This window comes from Bubalus bubalis, chromosome 19 (genome assembly GCF_019923935.1).
Source record: "Bubalus bubalis isolate 160015118507 breed Murrah chromosome 19, NDDB_SH_1, whole genome shotgun sequence".
Taxonomy (NCBI): domain Eukaryota; kingdom Metazoa; phylum Chordata; class Mammalia; order Artiodactyla; family Bovidae; genus Bubalus; species Bubalus bubalis.
Genome location: NC_059175.1, coordinates 52,902,277 through 52,922,124, shown reverse-complemented (window position 1 = coordinate 52,922,124; position 19,848 = coordinate 52,902,277). Strand labels below are relative to the sequence as shown.

Here is a 19,848-nt window from a genome sequence, read left to right as displayed (position 1 = left end):
GGGGCCAAGAAATTAATAGAAAAAGGCTAATCCTGCAAGACGACTGAGCACACATGCACGTAGCCCTGGCAACGATGATATTAGGAAAAAAAAAATGGGCCTACACTTTGTGCTGCTGCTAAGTCGCTTCAGTCATGTCCGACTCTGTGCGACCCCATAGACGACAGCCCAGCAGGCTCCCCCATCCCTGGGATTCTCCAGGCAAGAATTCTGGAGTGGGTTGTCATTTCCTTCTCCAATGCATGGAAGTGAAAAGTGAAAGTGAAGTTGCTCAGTCGTGTCCAACTTGTAGTGACCCCATGGACTGCAGCCTACCAGGCCCCCGGTCCATGGGATTCTCCAGGCAAGAGTATTGGAGTGGGGTGCCATTGCCTACACCTTGTACCATATACCAAAATCAAAGTGGATCACAGACCTAAACAGAAGAAATACCCTAAACCATTTAGAATAAAACGTAAGGTAAAAAGTTTGTGATCTTGGATAACATAAAGATGTATGAGATGTGACATCAAAATAATATAATCTATATCCATACCTACCTATTTATCAAATTATCTATATGAAATATATGATAAGAAAAATAAAAATACAAATGACAAAAAGATTAATTACTTGTAAATCATTTTTCTTGTAAATAATTTATACTCAGAATATGTATAGAAATCTCAAACTCGATAAGTGAGTGAGTGAGTGAGTGAAATCGCTCAGTCGTGTCCAACTCTTTGCGACCTCATGGACTGTAGCCTACCAGGCTCCTCCCTCCATGGGATTCTCCAGGCAAGAATACTGGGGTGGGTTGCCATTTCCTTCTCCAGGGGATCTTTCTGACCCAGGGATCGAGCCCAGGTCAAACTCGATAAGGGAACAGGTTAACAAAGTTGGGAAAACATTTAAACAAAAATTTCACCAAGAAAATATATGGAAGCAAATAAGCACCTGAAAATATGCTCAACAGCATTAGTCCTAAGAGAAATCAAAAGTAAAACCACTAACTATTCTTTAACTTCTATTAAAGTAGCTAAAACCAAAAGATCAATCATACCAAGTATAGACAAGGATGAACCTGAATTCTCAGATACTAATGGTGAGAATGTAAAATTGTACAATCACTTTGCAAGACTAAATATATATTTACCATATAATGTAGCCTTTCCAACCCTTTTCATTCACTCGAGAAAATAAAATATAATTCTATATAAAGACTCTGTATGATGTTCCTATCCACTTCATTTTCCTTAGCTAAAATCTGGAGACAAATAAAATACCTCTCAAAAGATGAATGGTAAAATAAAACCAGGGTATATCCATACATGGAATACTACTTGGCAATAAAAAAGATTAGACTGTTGGTAAATGCTTCTATATGGGTAAATGTAAAGATTCTTAATGAAAGAAGTTAGACAAAAACAGAACATGTTATGTCATTCTGTTTACAAAAATTCTAAGTTATACAAAGTAATCTATAATTCAGTGCCAGATAAAGAGGTGGAAAGGCAAAGATGGTTATAAAAAGGGGATTACCAAATGGACAGAGGAACTTTTCCAGATACTAGTAATGTCAACTGCCTTATGTTGATAATTTCACAGTATGCATTTATTTCTAATCATATCAAATTTTATAGTCTAAACAGATGTTGCTTTTAATGTCAATTATACCTCAACAATGTAGTTAAAATCATTTATAAGTAAGAATATGAAGATATTTAAAAATCTTCCAAATATATCTTCCCATCATCCTTGCTTATGTTTATTTTTTGATGGTTTGATGTTTATTTTTTTATTAAATGTATTTATTTTAATTGGAGGTTAATTACTTTACAATATTGTATTGGTATGTTTAAAGTCTCCTTAGGTCTGGGTCTTAATATCTGGATACAATGATGTACACATGTTATTAGTTGAACATGTGTTAAGGAAAAAATAGAAAATACGGACTTCTTGAAAGGAGAATTTACTGTGTTAATTAGTCTTAAATAAAGTGGAAATATATATATATTAGAGAAAACATTATTAAAATATTTTAAATATATATTTGAATATGAAAAGGGAAAATATACAACACTACCATGATTGCTAATAGCAAAGAAAAAAAATTGTAGTATCCAAGTATGGCTTCAATTTGTTAGATTTTTAAGACAATGAAGTTAATAAGGCAGTTAGCTTAAAATGTAAAATTACTTAGTTGCCAATGAGAGAAATGTCTCAACATGATTTTGTATTCAAATTATGTGTAAGAATAAATTGAGTTGGTATATATGAAAATTCTTTACATGATGAAAATAGTAGACAAATTAATTTTCTGTATTACTTAGAAGAATGCTTCATGCAAAGGTGTTCACAAATGGTTATTGACTAGATTTGATACATTACTAACTTTATAAATGACTCTTAAGTTTTTTATACCGTTCTTCTATTTTAAACCAATAGCTTGAACAGCTGCTAAATAGGTAGCAATCTTTGAATGTATTTTACAAGTTCAGAGGCAATTTACAATGTGGTAAGTTCTAAAGGAAAACACTAATAATAGTCTATAATTATACTGTTTTCTACTTGAATCCATTTTAACATCTGTAAAGCTATGTTAAATCCATGCTGTCTTCTATTTCCAGAGGCTCTTCCCTGAGAGGGCTGAGGATATGGAATCTATTAAGGGCTCAGTTAACTACTTTGTGATTTCCAAATGCTTATTGCTATTTCATGCTGCTTATTTACAATAGAAAGATCTATTACGTACTACTTTAAGAATAGGAAACTATTTTGCAAAAGTTTAATGACATAGAAAAACACAAAGTTGAGAGAGAGAGGAATTATAGAAAGGTTTATACAGTTAATCAGTGAGATTAGGAATCATTATGGTTTTCTTCTTTTTACCTTTTATGTTTCTTCCTTTTATGTAAAATAAATAAATAACAATCAAATTAGAAGACTTTCTGAATATTTTATTTATACTTCTTTTGAAAATCTGTAAACAAGCTTATTACATATGCACTCTACCTTTGGGTAATGAAAGAGAAAGTGTTTGTTGCTCAGTCATATCCAACTCTTTGCAACCCCATGGACTGTAGCCTAACTGGCTCCTCTGTGCATGGGATTCTCCAGGCAAAAATACTGGAGTGAGTAGCCATTCCCTTCTCCAGAGGATCTTCCCAACCCAGGGATCTAACCCTGGTCTTCTACAGTACAGACAGACTCTTTACCATTTAAGCCCCGAATGATAACAAAAAAACATCAAATAGAGATATCTTTATTGAGATATTTATATGTGTCCGGGATTGCCTTATTAGCTACTCAAAACAACCTTTGTTGTTGTCTCATTTGTTTTTGTAGATGATAAACATTTAGGTGTAATTTTCTGTATCTTAATATCTCATAAGTGTCAGAACTGAGATTTGTCCCCAGGTCTCAGGTTCCTCTGAGCCCAGATTCCACATTTAAGCATGTATCATTGCATTATGTCTGTCCTAAAGGTGGAGTTCCTGACCATGGTGTGAGTGTGTGATGTGTGTTTTTCTTGCTGGCTGAGAGAGAGTTTAGGAATAAAGACATACAGGTGCTTTGATGGCAAAAATGAGATACTATCTCCATAAAAATAATAACTCCTAATTCTCAGAGACATATTTACATATTTTAAAAATATACAAATCATGCTTATTTAGTGGCACTGTTTAAACTCTCAATAAATAATTGTCATCTAAATCTGATATCTGAAAGATTAGTTAAGAAGATTGAGGAAGTTGAGGAAATGAAAGTTACAGATTTAGTCAAGGATATGGGCTTCCCAGGTGGCATTAGTGGTAAAGAACCCACCAGCCAATGCAGGAGACACGGGATTGATCCATGGGTGGGGGAGAGCCCTTGGAGGGGGACATGGCAGCACACTTCAATATTTTTTCCTGGAGAATCCCACGGACAGAGGAACCTGGCAGACTACAGTCCATGGGGTCACAAAGAGTCAGACAAGAGTGAGTTATCAAACACAGCTTAGCATGCATGCACATACATAGGATAGGCTCCATACACCAGAACTTTGTCTCTGTGCAATCCCTAACTGCAAGTTGCCTAATACATTTAGTTCCTATTTGTACCAATTCACAATAAAGCTATACAAAGGAATATTGGAGGACAATTACATTGTATACATCATCCAGATGTAACAATTATGAACATTTTGGCATTTATGTTTTGTCTACATATTTTGATGAACTCTTTTATCACAAATCCCAAATATATTTAAAAAAAAATCCTTCTAGATAGTAGGAAGCTTTAAAAAATACATTTTCTTTTTTTTTTAATTTTATTTTATTTTTAAACTTTACATAATTGTATTAGTTTTGCCAAACATCAAAATGAATTCGCCACAGGTATACATGTGTTCCCCATCCTGAACCCTCCTCCCCCCTCCCTCCCCATTCCATCCCTCTGGGTCGTCCCAGTGCACCAGCCCCAAGCATCCACTATTGTGCATCGACCCTGGACTGGCAACTCGTTTCATACATGATATTTTACATGTTTCAATGCCATTCTCCCAAATCTTCCCACTCTCTCCCTCTCCCACAGAGTCCATAAGACTGTTCTATACATCAGTGTCTCTTTTGCTGTCTCGTACACAGGGTTATTTTTACCATTTTTCTAAATTCCATATATATGTGTTAGTATACTGTATTGGTGTTTTTCTTTCTGGCTTACTTCACTCTGTATAATAGGCTCCAGTTTCATCCACCTCATTAGAACTGATTCTGTAAAGAATGATAGCATTATTCTAATTAATAAATTGCTGTCATTCTGTGCCATCTAACACCCTGTCTAGATAGAAATATTTATGTCTCCAACTATATTTCTACATTTTTGTTGTTTTAAACAGAATTCTGAGTCCAAAAACTAACTTGATTGAGATATTCTTTTTAAGAAACTACCATTTAATGTTAATACATAAATAAATCAGAACTCTAAATGAAATAAATATATCATTACAGTAAACTCAATCATCATGCTTGTCACTGTAACCTGAACCAATGAAACTGTACCAGAGAAGCCTCAATTCAAGAATTGTGTCTTTGGAACCACAAACCCACTCCTACATCTAATTATTAAATAATGATCCTAAGGCCCAGAAAGAGTACATTAATTACTCAAGATCATACAGCTAACAGAGGTCAAAAACAAGAGCTGTCAGCAAAGCTTGGACCTCTGGACTCTCAGCTAAAGAATTTTGTGTTATTTAATTGAAAATGTACGGTAAATGGTTGAAATATTGAGCATTATACAGCATTTAGGAATTTTACTCAATATAAATATCTCAAAAAAGTCATCTTCAACATATGATTGAAAAAAGCAAGTAAATATAATTTACCATAAATGACAAGCAACATCCTTCCCAGGAGTTACTAGTCATAAAGAACCTGTTTGCCAAAGCAGGAGTTATAAGAGAAGCTGGTTGCTGATTTGATCCCTGGGTTGGGAATATCCCCTGGGGAGGGCATGGCAACCCAGTCCAGTATTCTCACCTGGAGAATCCCCTGGACAGAGGTACCTGGCAGGCTATAGTCCATAGGATCCCAAAGAGTCCGACACAACTAAAGCAACCTAGCATGCATACAAGCAACATACAATCGAATAACAACCTCTCTTGATGGGTGCTGAATCCTGCATTTCAAATTCTGCTTTGCATGATCTAAACTAATATTTTCAGAATCAGACTGTCAGTCCAAACCATGATACATAAAGCGCAAGTGAATGTTAGTCACTCAGTTCTGTCTGACTCTTTGGGAACCTGTGAACTGCAGCCTGCCAGGCTCCTCTGTCCATGGAATTCTCCAGGTAAGAAAACTGGAGTGGATTACCATGCCCTCCTCCAGCGGATATTCCCCACCCAGGGACTGAACCCCCCGGGCTCCTGCATTGCAGATAAAGCCATTCTTTACCATCTGAGCCACCAAGGAAGCCTGAATGATACATAAGTGTGCACCAGATATTTTTCTGTTCAAAAAACTATCTCTGATATGGTTATGGGTATGATTATGAGTCCTGCTAGGTGACCTTTACACATCATCTGCATTCAGTATCCCAAGACCCTTAGGCCCATATTGGACTAGCTTCATCATTTTAATAGTGGAAAATAACAGTGAAAACATTTTCAAAAAATTGACTGCTTCCACAATGATAAAGATTTCCATTTTTAACAAGTTTTTAAATTTAAGAAATTGATTTAAGCACAAGGAAAGGATAGAATTTCTTATTTTAAAGAGGGTAAAAGTGAAAATAATAAAGTTTACTTATGATGAAGAGGTACAAATGTCATATTTCTTGACACATTATGATTTTTAAAACTTCTGAAATTAAGGAAATTCATTGAATTTCTTTGAATTGTCATGATTTTACATAATTTACTATGTTTTTATTAAATAAAATTTGTTATTTATAATTTCCTCTTCTCTGCATCCAACTTTTAAAATCTATGGGATAAATGAAAAACTAAGATAATTTCCCCAATCAAGGCTGGGGAAAAAAAAAAAAAGTCTAACTGTGCTAAGCATCAGTTTGACATGGAGCTGTAAAACTTAAAAATCTTCTGTTTTGTCTTGGTATCATAGCAGGTGATTTACTGGTGCCCAAAAGTTACATTAAATCAGAATACATGGCCATTTGTTAGTAGATGTGTCTTCAGTTCTCTACAATGGCTTTTCTTGTCCTTGTAACATAGGCTTAATAAATAAAACCTGCACTCACACTAAAATCAGTCCAAACTTTATTTTACCTTCTTACAAAAACAATCTGGATACACCATTTCTGCGATAATGTTGAAATAGTTGACATTATGTTGTAGTATATTCTAGTTTAAAACAAGTGCTGTTATATCAAAAGAGATTCTAAAACATTTTTATATCCCCATAAATATGCCTGGATTTAAATCTCAAGACAAATGTGACCAAAAGCAATTTATTTCTCTGAGGTAAAACAGAAATCACAACAATGGGAAGTTAAAAAGAACAGATGTCAAAAAAGCCTGTTGTGATATAAGAGAAAATTCTAAAATTATAGCCAGAAAACCTAAGTGTGAGTACCCACTTGGTTTAGATTGAGTTGTTTACTAAGTTTTACTCTGAAGAAATGGGGGTATTAATACGTATCTCATCAGATTATGAAAAACACTCAGCCATATAATAATCTACATTGCAGCCCTCTGCCTGGTACCTGATACTGTAATTAAACAAAATTACTCAGGGATTAAATAACATGATTTAAGATGGGTCACAGACCCCTGTTTAAACACACCACACCACACATTAAAAACACTTTAGACATAAAACACAATAAAAACCTATGGAGTCTGTTGTAGAACAGAAATCCTTGACATTGGAGTCATTCCTTGGCTCTGAGTTTTAACTGAAGTATGGCATCAAATTTCAGAAGGGACTAATCACTATTTTTGATTCACAGGCAAGACCCTAAGAAAAAAAGGGCACAATAAAATCTAGATGTTGCAATAGTTGTTTTAAGGAATGATGGAGTGGCTGATGGTGAACAAGAGAATGACCATCAACATTTGAGAGATAGAGCAGAGTATATGAAATTTTGTAAAATATACATAGATTTGTAAAAGTAGTCCTAAATACAAAATGTGGTAGAGCCACATTACAGTTGCTCACTACATGACTTGGTCATGAGTTAATTTTATAGAATATCAAATTAAACACACTGCAATTAAATGAGAAGATGTGTACAGAGGTTATATTATTATCCTTTCTTTGTTGTAAATTTACCTCATAAAAATTCTTTCTCAGGTTTTGCAAACTGTATTCAGGTGACTATTCATTATTTGTGTGCACCAATTATTGCATACTGTAATTAGGAAACCACTTATAAATGCAGCTGTGTTTTCTAACTGATCCATATTTCAGTACAATTTTTTTCTATCCCTTTGTTGTTTTTTTTTTAAATTTACTTAAAACCCTTTATTGCTATAGATCTATTGAGAATTTGATGAAAGGTATGCAAACTAGGCAAAAAGAAACAAAAATTTGCACATGTTGTGAAGGGATTTGAAATAGGGGTTCTAGTACTTTACTTAAATGAAAGCAGGAAGTGAAAACAAATCCACAGTTGGAAAGAAACCAATAATTCTACATACCAGTGAGCCTCAAGCTTGGTACATATCTCACTGAATATAACTATATCCATTCCTGATGGTTAAAAGCAAAGGATTGGTGCCAGAAGGACCCACAATCAATCTAGGTTTAGTGTCCTCCTCAATAAAATGGAGACAACTGCATTTGCTAAGTAATAAATGCGGTTGTGTATCCCAACCACTTAGTAAATGGCTTGGACTGGGCATCTAATAATTTACACACATAAAGTTAAAGTATCCAGTATTGGGGAATTTTTATTTTTTTTAATTAAGGAAATGTTATATGATAGGTTAACCAGCTATCATACATTCAGCTATTCTTGTGCTCAGCTTAGCACCTCCCAAGTCCTTCTAGTTTTCTCCCCTTCCTCTCATCTACCAGAGTAATGTCAATCACAATTCATTTCTTCTCAGTTAATGCCTTTAAAACCATCCAGCCTAAGAACTGGCTAATCTAATAAACTAGTTCATTCTAATGAACCTAGTCAAGATGTTCCTCCATCATCTCTCACCAAACCTCTGTTCTCTGATACTTTGTGTATTTTAGAAGCCATGCTCTATTAAACCAGCTCTTCACCATTTGACCCTTGCTGCTGCTGCTAAGTTGCTTCAGTCGTGTTCAACTCTGCAACCCCATAGATGGAAGCCAACGAGGCTCCCACGTCCCTGGGATTCTCCAGGCAAGACCACTGGAGTGGGTTGCCATTTCCTTCTCCAATGCATGAAAGTGAAAAGTTGAAAGTGAAGATGCTCAGTCATGTCCGACTCTTAGCGACCTCATGGACTGCAGCCAACCAGGCTCCTCTATCCATGGGATTTCCCAGGCAAGAGTACTGGAGTGGGTTGCCATTGCCTTCTAGAGAGGGATGGAATGGGGAGGGAGGAGGGAGGGGGGTTCGGGATGGGGAACACATGTATACCTGTGGTGGATTCATTTTGATATTTGGCAAAACTAATATAGTTATGTAAAGTCTAAAAATAAAATAAAATTAAAAAAAAACCAATCATTGATCATATATTGAACTATACATATGATCAACTGCTTCAAGTCTAGTCATCATTTCAATTGAAGTCTCAGTCATATACTAGGTAATACAAGAAATAATAATCTTGTGAAACAAGCAAAAGACAAATGGTATAGTTAATACCATTAGTGGAATTAAAAGTAAATATTTTAGCCATGAACCTCCCACACCAGTTTTTTTTATAAAGATTGTCAAGATAAGGGAATGGGTCACTTAGCGCAGAAATCTTATTTTTCATGTGATTCAAATGTGTTACATTAAAGGATTTATCAGGTACAAAAATACAGCATTCAGTTTGAATTATAGCACAGATATCTCCCTGAGATGCTGTAAGGTGTCAAGGGTCTTGCAGTTGTGTAGCACTGCCCTTCTCATCATAGAGATCTCAGAATTCAATAGGCTAATAGCCCGGTTACTATCATTTAAAGCTTATGAAAGTCATCAAGGTTTAGATATGGTCAATTACATCCTCCAACCCCATTGAAGGCACACACACACACACACACACACACACACACACACACACACTAATATTTACTAATCTATCATATACCAAGTAATGTGCTTTACCAAGAGGGAAGGGAATTTAAATCAGAGATGAAAGGTAGAATATAAATGCAAGTAAGTTATGGATACACTTCTCAATACAGTTAGTTAACTATTGTGAAGATAGACTTGGTAAGACAGAATTGGCATTCTGTGAGAGATAAAGCAAAGACATTCTGGGCGAAAAGGAAAGTTTTAGTAGTTTAAGACTTGGCTTTTAGCCATTATTACTTAATAATAGTAGAGATTGGTAGATAATAGCAAAAGGGAAAATTAAATTAAAATGAAAAGTGATACAGTATTTAGAAACAAGGAAATGTTTGAGAATAATTGCAGTTAACTTAAAGAAGACAGTATACTTCAAAAGATTCATTCATTTTTTTCAAATATGTAATTATTCACTCAGAAACAAAGCAATGATGATTATATGATGATTATTTTATCTCCCAAGACAATATAATTCTTTATTTATATACACAAAATGCTTTTTCTCTGATTAATGTAAACTGTGTGATCACTGAATTAAACAATATTTCTTAGAAGGCTTTTTTCTTTTTCTTATGAAGTTGAAGATTTGGTGAGATTTAAATAGTGAAGAGACGGATTTAATGCCTCCTGGTTGAAGGATATTTCTTCAGTGAGATGTGTCAAGTAGATGACATTGTTGAGTAAGTGGAAAGGGATAAACGTTTGACTTTAAGCAACATGGATAATGCTGTTCATCAACAAATGTGAAAGAACCTCAAGAGTACGTAGTAATATTCTTCTTATGAACTGTCAGGTTGCTTCCATTCTCCAGAGGATAGACAGTGCTCATAAATCTGCCATGCCTACATGACAAGAGAAAAACATTCAACCTAGAGAAATAAGCACACATTCTCCTTGCTAAGTCACTTCAGTCGTGTCCGACTCTGTGCGACCCCATAGACGGCAGCCCACCAGGCTCCCCCGTCCCTGGGATTCTCCAGGCAAGAACACTGGAGTGGGTTGCCATTTCCTTCTCCAATGCATGAAAGTGAAAAGTGAAAGGGAAGTCACTCAGTCGTGTCCGACTCTTAGCGACCCCATGAACTGCAGCCCCCCAGGCTCCTCCTTCCATGGGATTTTCCAGGCAAGAGTGCTGGAGTGGGGTGCCATTGCCTTCTCTGGTCTCCTTTCCATGGACTCTAATATTCAACCAAATGGCAGCACCAGCAATGAAAATGTTGAGAGCCCCTTTTCTCTTTAGTAGGGTAATCCCTAATTTTCAGAATTACCTCCACACACCCTAATGACTACAACTAGAAACCAGGGTTTTTACCAGTTTAACCAAATCCAGACAAGCACCAATCCCAGGAGACATTCTGTAGATAGAGGCCCACTGCTGATTGTCCGGCATCATTTGACTGTAAGTTTTACTCCTCTGTACTTAAACGTGTGAGCAAACTTTGAACTCAATATAATTACTTTTTACATTACATTCTTTTATACTTTTAAAATAACTGTCTAAAGTCCTATAAAATCATGCCATTTCTATTTTATCCACAGTTCTCCTCTCAAGGATTGTAGTAATCATACCTATATCATAGCAAAGCTTTAAGGAGTAAATAAGTTTATAAACACCAATCAATGGGAGCATTCAATACTAGCAATTTGTAAGATGTAGTCATATTAATAACTATAAAAGTTTACTGTCTATTGTGTGTTTATATCAGAGTTATGCAATTTATTTGGTTTCTTTATGTAATTATGTAAGGAATACTTATAAGAAAGTACATGAAAACAAATAAACAGAAAAATCTGAAACTACAATTAAGTATAACAAACAGATTATATAAACTGTAGGAAGTAATATTTGTAGAAATTTATAGAATAGGACTATGTAGTACTCACATTTTTGAGATGATAAAAGCAATGAATAAATATTAAGTAACTTAAGTAAAGATGTATTATGAATTTTTTTAAAAGATAAAAATAATCTATTGAAAATGACATGAGATAAGCTTCAAGTGTCAATATGTGTAAATTATATACTCACATGAACTTCATTTAAATATAGAAAATTTTATTATTCAATAGTCTGTCAAAGTTGAAATATTTTTTTAAAATTATGGAACAGCTATCAACTATTTTATAACATAGAAATGGAGTTTTTGGTTCTATTCCATTAGACATGCAACAGGTTTATTTTTAATTCTATTGGTTTTGAATTTGATTGATTTGTCTATTAGAGACAATTTAATCACAAATTAAAAGTGAACATGTGCCTTTCTGAAAATTGTCTTTCTAAGAAAAATTTGAAGAAAGATTTCCGGTGATATTACAGAAGAGGATTGAGGTATTAATAAATCTTCTGAAATGCAAGCCCTTTATGTAGGACACTGTTGGTTGTAAACTGGAGATTTTTTTTTTTAAGATGTAGATTGAGAGTAAAATTGCAAACATACTAATCAATTTAGTAGCAAAAACTTCCTTGCTCAAGGATATTTATCTTACACCTGTCTTAATTTATTAAATACTGTATTGTCTTTATAGTTACATCCTCAAATGTCATTAATATATTTTACAATGGAGTTGAAGATGACTTTCAAGGGTCAAAGTTTAAGTGAGATTTCACATAAAATCAACATAAATACATGGTTAAACTTTAACTCACAAACAGTATAAAATCTTTTTTAGATTTTTTTCTTTTCTCCTTTTTAAATAAGCTGCATTAATTTTGAATTTAACAGATACACTTATAGTTAAATTTATATTTAAATTCACTTATAAACAGTATAATATTCTCTGTTTATTTTCCATATACCTCTGTATAAATATGACCTAAAGCCATGGAAACTTGGGCTAACATTAAAAATCTAATTAAGCTTTACCTTATAAGACAATAAAATATATGATGCCATGCTTATTCTAAAATAACCCTTTCTGAAGATATGCCATGAATCTTAGTTCTCACAGGCAGAACAAATGATTCAGTGTAAATATAATTCTGTTTCAATTACCTACAATCTTAAGGATGACACTGTAAAATATAAATATAATAAATAACATAATAAATTATACACTAGTGTTTCAATTTTCAAAGTTATTTATGTTTCATTTATATCCTACAGAATGAAATGGATATAAATTTTCACATACAAAAACCTACATTATTTTTCTGTAACAATGAAATATACTCATGATGATAGGTAAAGTCTTGTTTATTTGTTAGAAAGTAATTTATTTATTATTAAGATGATTAAGCTATTATATGTTTGGCACAAAAACTTTCATAACACAAATTTTTATTTTTCTTTTACTCTACTCCTATGTGTTTCTGAATCCCACAAAGCATTTTCAAACAAAACTGGTCTCCAAAGCAAATACATTTTGAACCTATATGATTAAACAAAAACAACAACAACAAAAAAACTCATTATTGATAGGATTTTCCGACATGGTCAAGTTCATTGTGTCCCAAGTGGAGGACTCAGGACAGATACGGGTGGTAGGGATGCGGCATGGAGATCAACACTTGAAAACTGTATTACCTCATATCTTTTTTTTTTTTAATTGAACGGAATACAATGGTTTAGAGTTTGTTTGTTTTTACATTTAAAAGAGTACCACAAAACATCCATACATAGATGTGTCTTTCTAAAATAATGAGAAGCACATTATATAAAACAGCAGAATTCAACTTTGAAAATGTTGGTCACTTTGATATGCTGGCATTTTTCATTATTTTTGTTGCTACAAATGAGCAGGATTTAATAAGATATTTGCATACTTACCATAAAAGCCAGCCAATTATATAAAATATGTGCGGCGAAGTATATTTTACAGAAAATAAATGAAAACAAAACTTCTGATCTCATGGCTTACATCCTTATATTTCATCTTTTCACAAGAAATTCAGGTATTCAAGATGTTTCTTATAATGCAAGTCAATTTTATATCAGATCTCATTAGTTACCAAAATAATAGAGGGTATACTATTATTTTTATCTACTACTTATTAAATTTTCAGTATCTATACCTATTATATGTATTATTTAAATATAAGCATCATTGTTTTAACAAATCTGATCTATAAAACAGATTTACACAGATAAATTATGATTAATAGCCAGGAACAGTTATACCTCTAGAGTCAGATGTTGAAAGACATTATAAAACACAAATAAATTCAATGCTCATTAGGAAAGAGATCTACATCTAGCAACAAGTTCAAATGATTAATAAAAATGCATAATCTGATTTATTGATGTATTCCAAGCCCACACATACATAAAATTACATTTTAGAAATAGTTTTTTTAATATTGAAATATAGTAATATAACATTCATTGAGTTATCTGAATGTTGTTTTTATCTATTTTGCATTATCAGTCTCTTCCTTGAGCTTTATCTTAAAACTATTTTTAAAAACACTTATGAAAGTCAGTCTAATATCAAGGTACCTTTGCTGGTTCTATAACATTTGAAAACTGTGCCATGAGAATGAGTTCAAATTTTATTAGAGAAAATAATGGTATATTTTTAAAGAGTGAATTTTAAAACACAAAAGAAATGGTTCTGTCAAACCTCTAAATATCTAACAATAGCTATAAAGATCTTTAAGAGAAACAATTTTTACATTTCTATAACTTTTTAATATAACAGATATTACATGGAAAATTTTACCTTGCAATTCACTTTATGAATGTTTGATGATATATTTTCTTATGTGTGTCTGTGATTGGGTCCTGAAGAGAAAAAAAGAAAAAAATGCATGAAGAACTTTTTAATCTTTATATCATAAAAAGCTATACATAATGATGGACTGTTGCCTACAAGTCTCCTCTATCCATAGAATTCCCCAGGCAAGAATACTGGAGTGGGTTGCCATTTCCATTCCAGGGCATCATCACCACCCAGGAATCAAACTCAGATCTCCTGCATTCCAGGTGTATCCTTTACCATCTGAGCCACCAGGGACGCCCATAGAAAGTAATAGTTCATTACAAATTTCTTCATATCACTCAAGAATCCAACTTGTGAGGACATAATGGAGGATGAAGAGCAAATACAGCAGTTTTTGAAGAGGCAAAATATTGAGAGAAATTGAACTATCAGATTTTTGTTTTTTTAGATCACAGCCTTCTGAAATAGAGACTCTAGTGGAATATCAGTCTTTTATGAGATTTGACCAATTTTAGTTACATTCTCTGAACCACTGTTACTTCAGTTGATTAAGATGTATATGCTCTTCATAGAGGTTCAAATAATAACTTAGGGTTATAATCCATTTGAAGACCTTAGCTTTGTGCTTAATGTATAGTCAATATTAAAATATAAAGTATTAGTAGTGATTTCAAGTAATAAAATAATACTTATAAGAATAGTAATTAATAATAATATGCATCATAAATTCAATATTGTACTTTGAAACCAAAGATTATGGAAAACATATCAGAATATAAATGCAAGAAATAGTAAAATTTACCTAAAATATATGTAAAACAAGGCAGTTTTATAAACCAATATGAAGTATATTATTCTAGAATCAGGACAGATGTTTGAGTAAATTAAGAATATTTTTCATATTTTATTATGTACACAACATAATTTCAATTGTATTGAAGTGTTTCCATTGAAAAAAGAACATTAAAAGGAGAAAAATAAAAGGAAACATGTGTGATCTCAGAGGGTAATAAAGGTTTTTCAGAAGCTAAAAGTAAATGGCATAAGACTTATTCTTATTCTTACTAAAATCATCTTAGCAAGACTTTAGGTGATGATGTAATTTGCTATGAACTCTTTTTCCTAAAACTTATAGATCATTCATGCAATAATGATTTACTGCATACCTGATATGTACCAAACTTTATTATTCATGCTGAGGATACAGCAGTGACCAAAAGAGACAAAACATCCACCCTCATGATGCTTACATTGTGGGGAGTGAGAGACAAAAGTATATACTCAAATAAGTTTGTATGTATTGAATATAAAATCATTGTTTAATCATTGATAAAATGATTTTATCAAGTGCCATAAAAAATAGGCAGGAAGTGTTAAGAGTTACTGGTCCTCATCCAGGGAGAAATGACACAAAAGACGACATTGGCATCCAGGAGAAAATTTGGAACAGCATAAAAATATTTGGTAATTTACTATCAGTGTGGAAGTGATGACCTACACATAGATTATAAACTCCATAAGATGAAAGGTTAAGACTGAGCCCGTTAAAGTCAGAGGAATGAGGAGGAGCCACAGTTAAGACAGGAATAGTAGGAAGATGTCCAGGAAGCACAGTTAAGATAAAGAGATTTGAAGTAATTTGGAGATCTTGATTATATACCTGTCTGAGCATTCAGTACAGTTTAGTTCAGTTGCTCAGTCGTTTCTGATTCTTTGCAACCCCATGAACCGCAGCACACCAGGCCTCCCTGTCCATCACCAACTCCCAGAGTCCACCGAACCCATGTCTATTGAGTCGGTGATTCCATCCAACCATCTCATCCTCTGTCGTCCCCTTCTCCTCCTGCCCTCAATCTTTCCCAGCATCAGGGTCTTTTCCAATGAGTCAGCTCTTCGCATCAGGAGGCCAAAGTATTGGAGTTTCAGCTTCAACATCAGCCCTTCCAATGAACACCCAGGACTGATCTCCTTTAGGATGGACTGGTTGGATCTCCTTGCAGTCCAAGGACTCTCAAGAGTCTTCTCCAACACCACAGTTCAAAAGCATTAATTCTTCAGTGCTCAACTTTCTTCACAGTCCAACTCTCACATCCATACATGACCACTAGAAAAACCATAACCTTGACTAGATGGACCTTTGTTGGCAAAGTAATGTCTCTGCTTTTAAATATGCTGTCTAGGTTGGTCATAACTTTCCTTCCAAAGAGTAAGTATCTTTTAATTCATGGCTGCAATCATCATCTGCAGTGATTTTGGAGGCCAGAAAAATAAAGTCAGCCACTGTTTCCCCATCTATTTGCCATGAAGTGATGGGACCGATGCCATGATCTTAGTTTTCTGAATGCTGAGTTTAAGCTAACTTTTTCACTCTCCTCTTTCACTGTGATCAAGAGGCACTTTAATTCTTAACTTTCTGCCATAAGGGTGGTGTCATCTGTATATCTGAGGTTATTGATATTTCTCCCAGCAATCTTGATTCCAGCTTGGGCTTCCTCCAGCCCAGCGTTTCAAATGATGTACTCTGCATACAAGTTAAATAAGCAGGATGACAATACACAGCCTTAACATACTCCCTCTCCTATTTGGAACCAGTCTGTTGTTCCATGTCCAGTTCTAACTGTTGCTTCCTGACCTGCATACAGATTTCTCAGAAGGCAGGTCAGGTGGTCTGGTATGCCCATCTCTTTCAGAATTTTCCATTGTTAATTGTCATCCACACAGTCAAAGGCTTTGGCATAGTCAATAAAGCAGAAATAGATGTTTTTCTGGAACTCTCTTGCTTTTTCCCTGATCCAGCAGATGTTGGCAATTTGATATCTGGTTCCTCTGCCTTTTCTAAAACCAGCTTGAACATCTGGAAGTTCATGGTTCATATATTGTTGAAGCCTGCTTGGAGAATTTTAAGTATCACTTTACTAGAGTGTGAGATGAGTGCAGTTGTGCAGTAGTTTGAGCATTCTTTGGCTTTGCCTTTCTTTGGAATTGGAATGAAAACTGACCTTTTCCAGTCCTGTGGCCACTGCTGAGTTTTCCAAATTTGGTGGCATATTGAGTGCAGCACTTTCTCAGCATTGTCTTTCAGGATTTGAAATAGCTCAACTGGAATTCCATCACCTCCAGTAGCTTTGTTCGTAGTGATGCTTTCTAAGGCCCACTTGACTTCACATTCCAGGATGTCTGGCTCTAGGTGTGTGATCACACCATCATGCTTATCTGGGTTGAGAAGATCTTTTTTGTATAGTCCCTGTGTGTATTCTTGCCACCTCTTCTTAATATCTTCTGCTTCTGTTAGGTCCCTACCATTTATGTCCTTTATTGTGCCCATCATTTCATGAAATGTTCCCTTGGTATCTCTAGTTTTCTTGAAGAGATCTCTAGTCTTTCCCATTCTATTGTCCCATTCTATTGTCTGTGCATGCTGGGTGCTAATTTACGTCAGTTGTGTCCAACTCTTTGTGACCCATGGGCTGTAGCCCACCAGGTTCCTCTGTCCATGGGATCTTCTAGGCAAGACTACTGGAGCAGGGTGCCATGCCCTCCTGTAGGATGTCTTCCCGACCCAGAAATCAGACCCATGTCTCTTACATCTCCTGCATTGGCAGGCGGGTTCTTTACCACTGAGCCATCTAGGAAGGCCATCTACCTGTCTAACTATTATATATCTATTGAAAGAAAAATATCTCAGAGTCCTTTAGAACACTATTCAGAAGTTTCAGGCTCCCAACATGTGTATTCTCATATTCCTAATTCAGAACTCTTACCTCTTCAATATGGCCTTTCTTAAAATAAGAATTTAAATCCAATGTGACTGGTTTATAAGTTTGAGCTGAGGAATTAGTGTTGATACAGAGTTCACATGCCTTATTACTAGGAATTCAAGTCATTCACTTGAATGTTCTATGAGAGGGACACTCAAATGTGAGCACATAGAGACTCACTTATGTGTAGCATACATTTTCTGCAAAGGTTATCATAGCCCTGGTGTTAATGAGACCAATAGTATACACTGGTCATTTCATCTCTGCCTCATTGCTAGAAATATGATGCTTTCTTCCATGTCTATGGCATAATGCATGGCATGGGCTCTAATTGTGACACAGTCCTCTAGAACTTCCCTGATGGCTCAGACAGTAAAGAGTCTGCCTGCAATGCAGGAAACCTGGATTCAACCCCTGGGTTGGGAAGATCTCCTGGAATAGGAAATAGCAACCCACTTTCGTGAGCTTGGCTGGACAATTACATGGACAGAGGAGCTGGGTAGTCCATGTGGTCACAAAAGGTCAGACATGGCTGTTAGACTAACTTAACTGTTTAAAATCTGACAAAGGAAAATTAGTTTGTAATTATCCTTAGCTTAGTGAAAACTGCTCAGTCAACCAGGAGATGTCACTAATGAATAATAACTCCATCTACTGTGTTGCAAACATTTATTCAAATTTATGGGAACGATTCCGCCAGATACTTTCTGTAAAGGATTTATAATATTGTCCCCATACTAGGAAACATATATTTCACTTTTCTTTTAAATCACATCTTTCTTGCCTTTACAGCAATTTCTATGTGCCTAATATTTTAAAATGTAATAATTATTTTAGAGACAATTTCAACAAGTACTAATGTGCACTTCTGAGCTCTTAAAGTAATGAAAAAATACACTTCTAACTAGAGAAGGAATATTTTAGGAAGTATATTTAGTCACTTCAAAATGTATTCTCAGTTACTGTATAGGTCACTGTTTCAAAGCTTTTCATATGATATTGTATTCCACTTGATTTCAAACCTCTTTCAAAATTATTGGCTTCTATATTCACAGAAACTAAAGTCTTCCTAGGTAGTCTAAAAATAACAAAAAAAGAGACATGACAGAATAAATACAATAATACTATAGCCCTTTGATTTAATTCAATTTTATTAAGACATTATTGTGTTAGAGCAGTTTAAGGTTCAGAGCAAAATTGAAGGGACGTCCAGAGATTTCCATGTACCCTTTGCCCTCACATATGCATGGTCCTTCTCATTATCACCATCCCCAACATAAATGATGTATTTAGTACAATTTACAAACCTAGACTGATACATCATAATTAACCCAAAGTCCATAGTTTACATATGGTTCACTCTTAGAATTGTACATTATATGGGCTTAGAGAAATGTATTATGATATTTATCATTAGGTATCATACAGAATATTTTGGGGCCTCCCTGGTGTCTCAGTGGTAAAGACTCCACCTATAATGCACAAAACCCAGGTTCAACTCCTGGGTCAGGAAGATCCCCTGGAGGAGGAAATGGCAACCCACTTTAGTATTTGTGCCTGGAGAATCCCATGGATAGAGGAACCTGGCGGGCTACAGTCCATAGGATCACAAACAGTCTGATACGACTAAAGCAACTTAGCACATATATGGAGTATTTTTACTGCCCTTAAAATCCTGTGTTCTATTCACTTCCCCATTCCCTTTTTCAATTCCTGGCAAACATTGAACTTCTTCTAGTTTTCATAG

The 19,848-nt window shown here is 34.6% G+C and overlaps 1 protein-coding gene across 5 annotated transcripts in view; it reads right to left on the bottom strand.

Annotated features, from left to right (window-relative positions):
* The window catches only part of CDH18 (cadherin 18), a 1,275,757-nt gene that overhangs the window by 883,468 nt on the left and 372,441 nt on the right, over positions 1-19,848 (bottom strand). For all 5 annotated transcript variants that reach the window (XM_044932378.2, XM_025270679.3, XM_025270680.3 and 2 more), the window contains one exon: positions 14,344-14,405. The gene's annotated coding sequence lies outside the window, so the exon portion shown is untranslated. The remainder of the gene's footprint in view (positions 1-14,343; positions 14,406-19,848) is intronic.